The sequence below is a fragment of the Esox lucius genome, chromosome 20, assembly GCF_011004845.1.
Source record: "Esox lucius isolate fEsoLuc1 chromosome 20, fEsoLuc1.pri, whole genome shotgun sequence".
Lineage (NCBI taxonomy): Eukaryota > Metazoa > Chordata > Actinopteri > Esociformes > Esocidae > Esox > Esox lucius.
In genome coordinates, this window is record NC_047588.1 from 21,941,786 (window position 1) to 21,949,590 (window position 7,805).

Genomic DNA, 7,805 nt, shown 5'->3' on the forward strand with positions numbered 1-7,805 from the left:
CCTCCTTCCTTAAGCAAGGACATTGAAAATGGAACGTGGATGGGTATTCCGGCATGACAATGACCCAAAACACACGGCCAAGGCAACAAAGGTGTGGCTCAAGAAGAAGCACATTAAGGTCCTGGAGTGTCCTAGCCAATCTCCAGACCTTAATCCCATAGAAAATCTGTGGAGGGAGCTGAAGGTTTGAGTTGCCGAACGTCAGCCTCATAACCATAATGACTTGGAGAAGATCTGCAAAGATGAGTGGGACAAAATCCCTCCAATTACAAGAAACATCTGACCTCTGTGATTGCCACTAAGTACTAATTCATGTTTTGCAGGGGGGTGAATACATATTTCACTAATTAAAATGCGTTTTTCAGGATTTTATTTTGTTATTCAGTCTCTCACTGTTCAAATAAACCTACCATTAAAAGTGTAGAATGATCATTTCTTTGTCAGTGGGCAAACGTACAAAATCAACAGGTGTTGTTTTCGGCCACCGAGAAGTAGTAGATCTGGCTTCGGGGGGGGGGGCGCAACTTCTGGTATGAGGTCAATGGCACAGTCCCAGGAACAGTGAGGAGGGAGACATCTGGCTTTCTCGCTTGAAAACACCCCGCTTTAGTCTGCATACTCCGGGTGGGATGTTGGCTGGGAGGGTGCCCTCCGGTCTCTCCACCGACGTAGCTCCACACGTGATGGTCAAGCAGGTCTTTCGACACCGGGACCATTCCAGGATGTAGGGGTTGTATTTTCTGGAGCCATGGAAGACCCAGGATGTTGAGGTGTATGGACAACGTCATCACCATTAATTCCAACTCTCTCGATGGCAGCCGTTGTTGATGAGAGTGAACGGGTGGGTCACGTGGGTAATGGAACCGGACCCCACGGGACAGCCATCTAAATGGGCATCGAGGACCTCAAACGGCGCAACAGCCATTTCCCACCCAGTCTCAATACAAAACAGACACAATAATCTGTGAGGTGCGGGTGAACTAGGAGCTCAAATAGACATAATAGACAACATAATGACTAACAAGACACAGGTGTGTGTGAGGGGTGCATTTGCCATCGTCTCCAGCTGGCAGTTAGTACACGAGGTGGAGCGCCAGAGAGGGAGAGAGCATGCAGCACCACGTGGAGCAACTGTCACAATTGTATTTTTTTAATTATTGTGAATTTGTGCATTTTTGTGCAGTTTAATTAGGAATACAATTGTGATATTTGAGAAACATCTAAGTTTTGGATGTCAAGTGCAGCGAATATAATTTATTTGTTTGAAAATGGTACATTAAATTAAATTGTATTTGCAAGCTATATTAGTTCTGGCTTGGTTCACTGCTATAGGTGGTTTCAGACAGCGGGTGTTGGACAGGGTGGCTCATCCATTTTCAATAGTGCTTTGGCGGTGAGCGGAGGCTGAACCTCGCTCACCAACTGGGGAAAACAGAGATTGTTCTCAAGGAGAAAAATGATGGAGAAGCTAATCCCTGTTGGCTAGCATTTGTCAGTGGGAGACAACATAGACGATGCAGCCAAAATGGGCATGCACAACATCTTATAATAGCCTTGATAATGCAAAACCAAATTTAATAGCTTAACAGCATAGAATATAAAAAGTTATCCCTGCAATAACACAGTGTTACAGATAAGCTAGCCTGCTAACCCTGTTGTTCCAAAGCTAACTACCTAACGTTGCAAGCAGCTATAACCTGTGCGTTAGTTGAATGGACCGGGTCCAAACATGACCAAAAACAAAAATGGTATTAGAAATTATAAGTATTGAAATGATGATACCACCCTACTTAGCCATCTAAATGAAATACATGCTATCGTTTAAAAAAAAAGTAGTTGTTGGGGAAACTATTTTCTCCATCCATCATCAGCTAGCTTGTTTCTTGCCAGCTTTCCCAGTTATAAACATGATTTTGTATTGATAGCTATGTTTGTTTTGGGAGAACATTGTTTGCATCTATCTGCTAGATTTCTATGAAAGTTTTTTTTTTTTTTTTTCTGGCAAGGGTCCTAGCTGCCTTGATGAACGCAATGGGAGTTTTATCCTTTCATTCTAGCCATGAACTAAGTAATGTAGGCTGGGGTGATGCTTATAGTCAGCTAATCCTCAGCTTATCTTTCTTGTCCCTGGCTAGATTTAACACCCGTTCTACTGGGTGGCAGTCTGCATCTCTAACCACACTATTTAACATTGGGTAGGATAGTCAGTCAGAGACATTTGTTCTTCTTGGCCAGATCCACTCACGCAGACAAAAACCAATGACTTCGGAAGTAGGGCTGTGACAATGAAATGGACTTTCCCTCACTTTAAAATACCATCCCATTTTGTATCTTCAAGACAAATCTATCTGAGCAGCGTCCCAAGCCATTCAGGGCAACAAGTACTAGAAGAGAAAGGATTGTACTGAGCAGTAGTGATGAATGAGTCCTGTGAGCTTATATTTGAAGAGTTCTAAGTTTCATCTTCACTTCCTGTCTCCTCACATAACCTATTCAGCTGCACATTTTCTGATGAAAAGGCAATCAGTAACACAGACTGCGATATTCAGCCCTGGCACTTTAGCCACACTTATCACCGTTTGCATCATCTGACAATAAATAGTAAACTGTTTTAATTTAAAATGTATATTTGGATCAAAATACAATAAATCAATTCAAACTTTATGGCATGTCAAATTAACAAGAACATTGTTACTAGCAAACTAGTAGCAAACTAGTATCAATAGTAGCAAACTACTCATTCCAGCCAAATAGTAGCAAACTACATATTTTATACATTTAGCCTTTTTGAAATGAACGTGAAAGTTCTTTCTCATTCACTGCATTAATAAATAGCTACTCCTCAAGACCCCTCCCTGGCTCACCACAGTTTCTTCTCAGGCTGGCTCGATTAAGCTTGTCTGATTCTTTTTTTTCTTGTCTTTCTATACAGGTTGTTCATATTAAGAATTATTTAAGGTGATTTTTTTTTTTACACACAGATACTTGTGATGTGCAGTTTGCGAATGATTTGTTCGTTTTGAACAAATCTTTTTGTGATGGCTTCGAGGAAGGAGGAGCAGGAGAACAAGGCGATGCGTATTTGCTGTGTTTAATATTTTAGAGACAGCGGCGAAGCTTAACAGCGCTCTTATCAACAAAAACGGTTCAACTGAACAATTTATTTGTTTTTTTTGGGCTACTGGCAGCGGAGTTCTACCCAACCACAGAATAAGCTGTTAGTTTTACATTTGCGGAGAAAAATAGATCAAGACAGTAGCTTCATAAAGACATTTAACAGATAATTGGACAATGGTAGGCCTACTGCATCATTGGAAACCAGACACTAGGGTCAGTTATGAACGTATTTCATAGTCAAAGAGTGGCTGTTTTTGTAACCTTACCCTTAACCTTCATCCTAACTCTATCCTCAGTCCTGATATGCCTAACCTTATTAGTAACCCTAACACCATTACTGTCATGCCTATCCTTAATCCTAAATTACCCTTAACCATTGACCGTGAATGTTATTTGTAACGAGGTGTTTTTAATTTTGAAATTATGATGTCAAGGACCAACATAATAGTGAAACTTTATTTAGCGACGTAATGGCGAGTTATAAAGGACCAATAGCACTGAGGATAGCAAACATAATCACAATTTGAGAGTGAACGTAATTCCTGAGAGGTATGCATGCCGTAAGATTACATACAGTATTTTGTAATACTAAAATCATCATCATCATCATCATCTTCCGCTTATCCGGGGCCGGGACCCGGGGGCAGCAGTCTAAGCAGAGATGCCCAGACTTCCCTCTCCCTAGACACTTCCTCCAGCTCTTCCAGGGGGACACCGAGGCGTTCCCAGGCCAGCCGGGAGACATAGTCCCTCCAGCGTGTCCTAGGTCTTCCCCGGGGTCTCCTCCCGGTGGGACGGGACCGGAACACCTTCCCAGGAAGGCCGTTCCGGAGGCATCCGAAACAGATGCCCAAGCCACTTCAGCTGACCCCTTTGATGTGGAGGAGCAGTGGCTCTACTCCGAGCTCCTCCCGGGTGACCGAGCTTCTCACCCTATCTCTAAGGGATTGCCCAGCCACCCTGCGGAGAAAGCTCATTTCGGCCGCCTGTATCCGGGATCTTGTCCTTTCGGTCATGATCCAAAGCTCATGACCATAGGTGAGAGTAGGAACGTAGATTGACCGGTAAATCGAGAGCTTCGGCTTGCGGCTCAGCTCTTTCTTCACCACGACAGACCAATACATCGACCGCATTACTGCAGAAGCTGCACCAATCCGTCTGTCAATCTCCCGTTCCATCCTTCCGTCACTCGTGAACAAGACCCCTAGATACTTAAACTCCTCCACTTGAGGCAGGCACTCTCCACCAACCTGAAGTGGGCAATCCACCCTTTTCCGATTGAGGACCATGGCCTCGGATTTGGAGGTACTGATTCTCATCCCCACTGCTTCACACTCGGCTGCAAACCGTCCCAGTGCATGCTGAAGGTCCTGGTTTGAAGGGGCCAACACGACAACATCATCCGCAAAGAGCAGAGACGAAATCGTGTGGTCCCCAAACCTGACACCCTCCAGGCCCCTGGCTGCGCCTATTAATTCTGTCCATAAATATTACGAACAGAACCGGCGACAAAGGGCAGCCCTGCCGGAGTCCAACATGCACTGGGAACAAGTCTGACTTACTGCCTGGCAATGCGGACCAAACTCCTGCTTCGGTCGTACAGGGACATGACAGCCCTTAGCAAAACACCCAGGACCCCATATTCCCGACCAATCTCCACAGGATGCCGCGAGGGACACAGTCGAATGCCTTCTCCAAATCCACAAAACACATGTGGATTGGTTGGGCAAACTCCCATGAGCTGGTCCAGTGTTCCACGGCCCGGACGAAAACCACACTGTTCCTCCTGAATCCGAGGTTCTACTATCGGCCGTATTCTCCTCTCCAGAACCCTGGCATAGACTTTCCCGGGGAGGCTGAGAAGTTTGATCCCCCTATAGTTGGAACACACTCTCCGGTCCCCCTTCTTAAAAAGAGGGACCACCACCCCTTTATACTAAAATGTAACAAATATTTTCTTGTCAACACTAACGTTACAGTTTTTTTCATTGAAATTAGTTTTGTTTTCATCAAAACTTTCTCCCTGCTGGAACTCTATCCCGATTCAATAATCCACCTCCCTTGCCTTACTCATGGCATCCTGAACTGAACTCAACCATCCATGCCAAGATTTTTAGACTTCAACACCATCCTTACATAATGACCCCGATAGGATTCTTTCCCGCTCAAAACTCTGACTATTATTGTTGTTTGTCTGAATGACAGCATAACATTATCACTTGTGTTTTGTATGTTTAGTCGAACTGCACACCTTTAAGTGTTTCGGTGTTTCTAAAAGATAATAATCTTCTTTTCCCAGTGAAATAGTGGAAATGTTTTTTAAAACCATCTATATATGATGATCCTGTTTTGCACACTGCTACTCCCAAGACAAACAGGCCTTGTCCCATGCGATATTGTATTTTACCCATAAATGCATTCAAAGTGTTTCAGTTCAAATTAATTTGTCTTAAATGATTTAACAAAATGTTTGGCGGTCTCTGTGGTCCACACCTATAAGACGAGTCTCCCTTCCTCCTCATCTTTTAATTCTCCAGCCTCCACTGACATATATAAGTTAACGCATGCAATTAATTTAAAATGATTAATGCCGTTAATTATTTTGTCTCCTTGAATGCATTGTTCTTGTTTGAGCCAGAGAACCATCCATAGTTAGTGCTTCAGTGAAACGTGTCTAGAGCACTGACACCGGCACTTTTCTTTCTTTGCAACAGCGTACCAATAACATTACTGGCACTTGACTTGTCCAGAACACTTCACAGGTACATGTTTTCAATATAGCATTGGAGAGTAAGCATTCATGCCATGAATCGTGTTTACTCGGCACTAGTTTATGAATCCATTTTAGAATAAGGTATTACCTGTCAAGGGTTTATAAAGCCTTTATAATGATGCTATTAATGGTTATTTATGCCTTTGTTAATGTATTATAAACCATTTCTAAACAGTTAACACATTGCTCAAGCTCTGGTTGAGCCCCTCGATAAGCTCACCACTCATCACTGATGATGGTGGATCCCAATCCTCACATAGTGAGCAATAAGAGAAATCAGTTATCCTTTAGTTCTCCTTTTGACCAAGCAGAGAACAGGCTCTCCAGGCCACATCCCTTCATGTCTCACCCCCAACATCCTGAACACCCACTTCCTCATGTTTTTCCTCCACCACCGTTTCCGTATTATGTTATTGTAAAAATGGAGCACATTAATTCAGGGCAATTAAAGAGGTGAGTAGAAAAAAGTTCATGATTGTCATTAATTTCAGTGGTTTGAAGAAAGTGAAAAGGCTGTGGTGGCAGGATTTGCCTGTTAATTAAAAAAGTAAATGCCTTTTTTGTGTCTGAAGTATTTCTCGTCTATTGCCACAAACTATCTTCATCCCCTTACCTGATCTCCTCTTTGTCTTCTCTCCTGCATTGCCATTACACAAACCTCAGTGACTTTTTTGGCCATCTTTGGCAAGGTTGCTGTACTACCTGCTTTTTCATCAGTCATCATGTCAGTCATAACTGCAGACCTTGATAAAACCTGAAAATGCATAATTGGAAATGTATTCACCAGAATCAATACATTCCTTTTAAAAAACAGAGAAGGCTGTTGAAAGGAGGGCAACTCATAAAAATGAATGGCCATTAAGCGAAAGAAGTGGGCATATTAACTCCACCTGCAATTTCATGTACGGATGTTGTTCCCTCTTTAATCAGAGAATAAAACATGAATTGTTGGTAAACCAGTCTGAACTTTGGATCATCTGTTTTCTGAAAAGAAACCAAATGCAGCGTTTATACACCACTTGTTTTAGTGAGAGGTTTAGCTAGCAAGAGATACCCATGATTTATACTGGTCCATGTAATCACTTTTTTCAGCTTCAATTTGTGGTGGCATGAATTATATTTCATTATTCCTTTTTTATGGCACCCTTTGATTAGTTTCAGATATTTTCATCTCGATATCCTACTTTCAATTAGATTCCTCAATTTGGTCCCTAAACCAGGTATTTTAACATGCTCCGGTGCACACCGACATTGTTTGTGGGCTACCAATCACCTAACAGTGGGCTTAGATCCGATCCAGGATCAGTGCAGTTTTCAAAATAATTAGGCATACCACCTGGGAGATGGAAGCTATTCTGTTTTCTGATAAGCAATGCTTTTCCCACTACATCTATTGCATGCACTTCTCATTCTCTCTCCTCATTTCCTTTGGAAGAGGAGGAATTCTGGCTTTCTCATCCATTGTGTTCTGAAGAGGGAGAACACATAGTTTATGCAGTTGAGATCATTCCACTGTCCAGGTAGGATTGTAGTACATTCAAGTGGTTGAAAGATCAATGGTTATTCAAAGCACCCACCTTAGATACTATGGAAACAGAGGCTGGAGAGAGAATGCAAGGAGTACATAATTGAGATCACAGATTGTAGAATATTCAAATTGTATTGGCATATTCTGGAGATGCTGTGTTTTCCAAGCAAATTCTTATACTTCCTTGTCTGGTGTATTTCTTAGCCATTTGTGGAGCTTTTTGTGAAGTATATATAGTCCACACTTTAGATTTGGGGTTGCAAAATATTGTATTACTAATTAGTAAATGGTTTACAAGGCTCTATATTACTCCTCAACTGAGGTATTAGTAAATGTATACTCACAATTTAATATGCACTTATTAATAATTAATAAATGCACAATTCA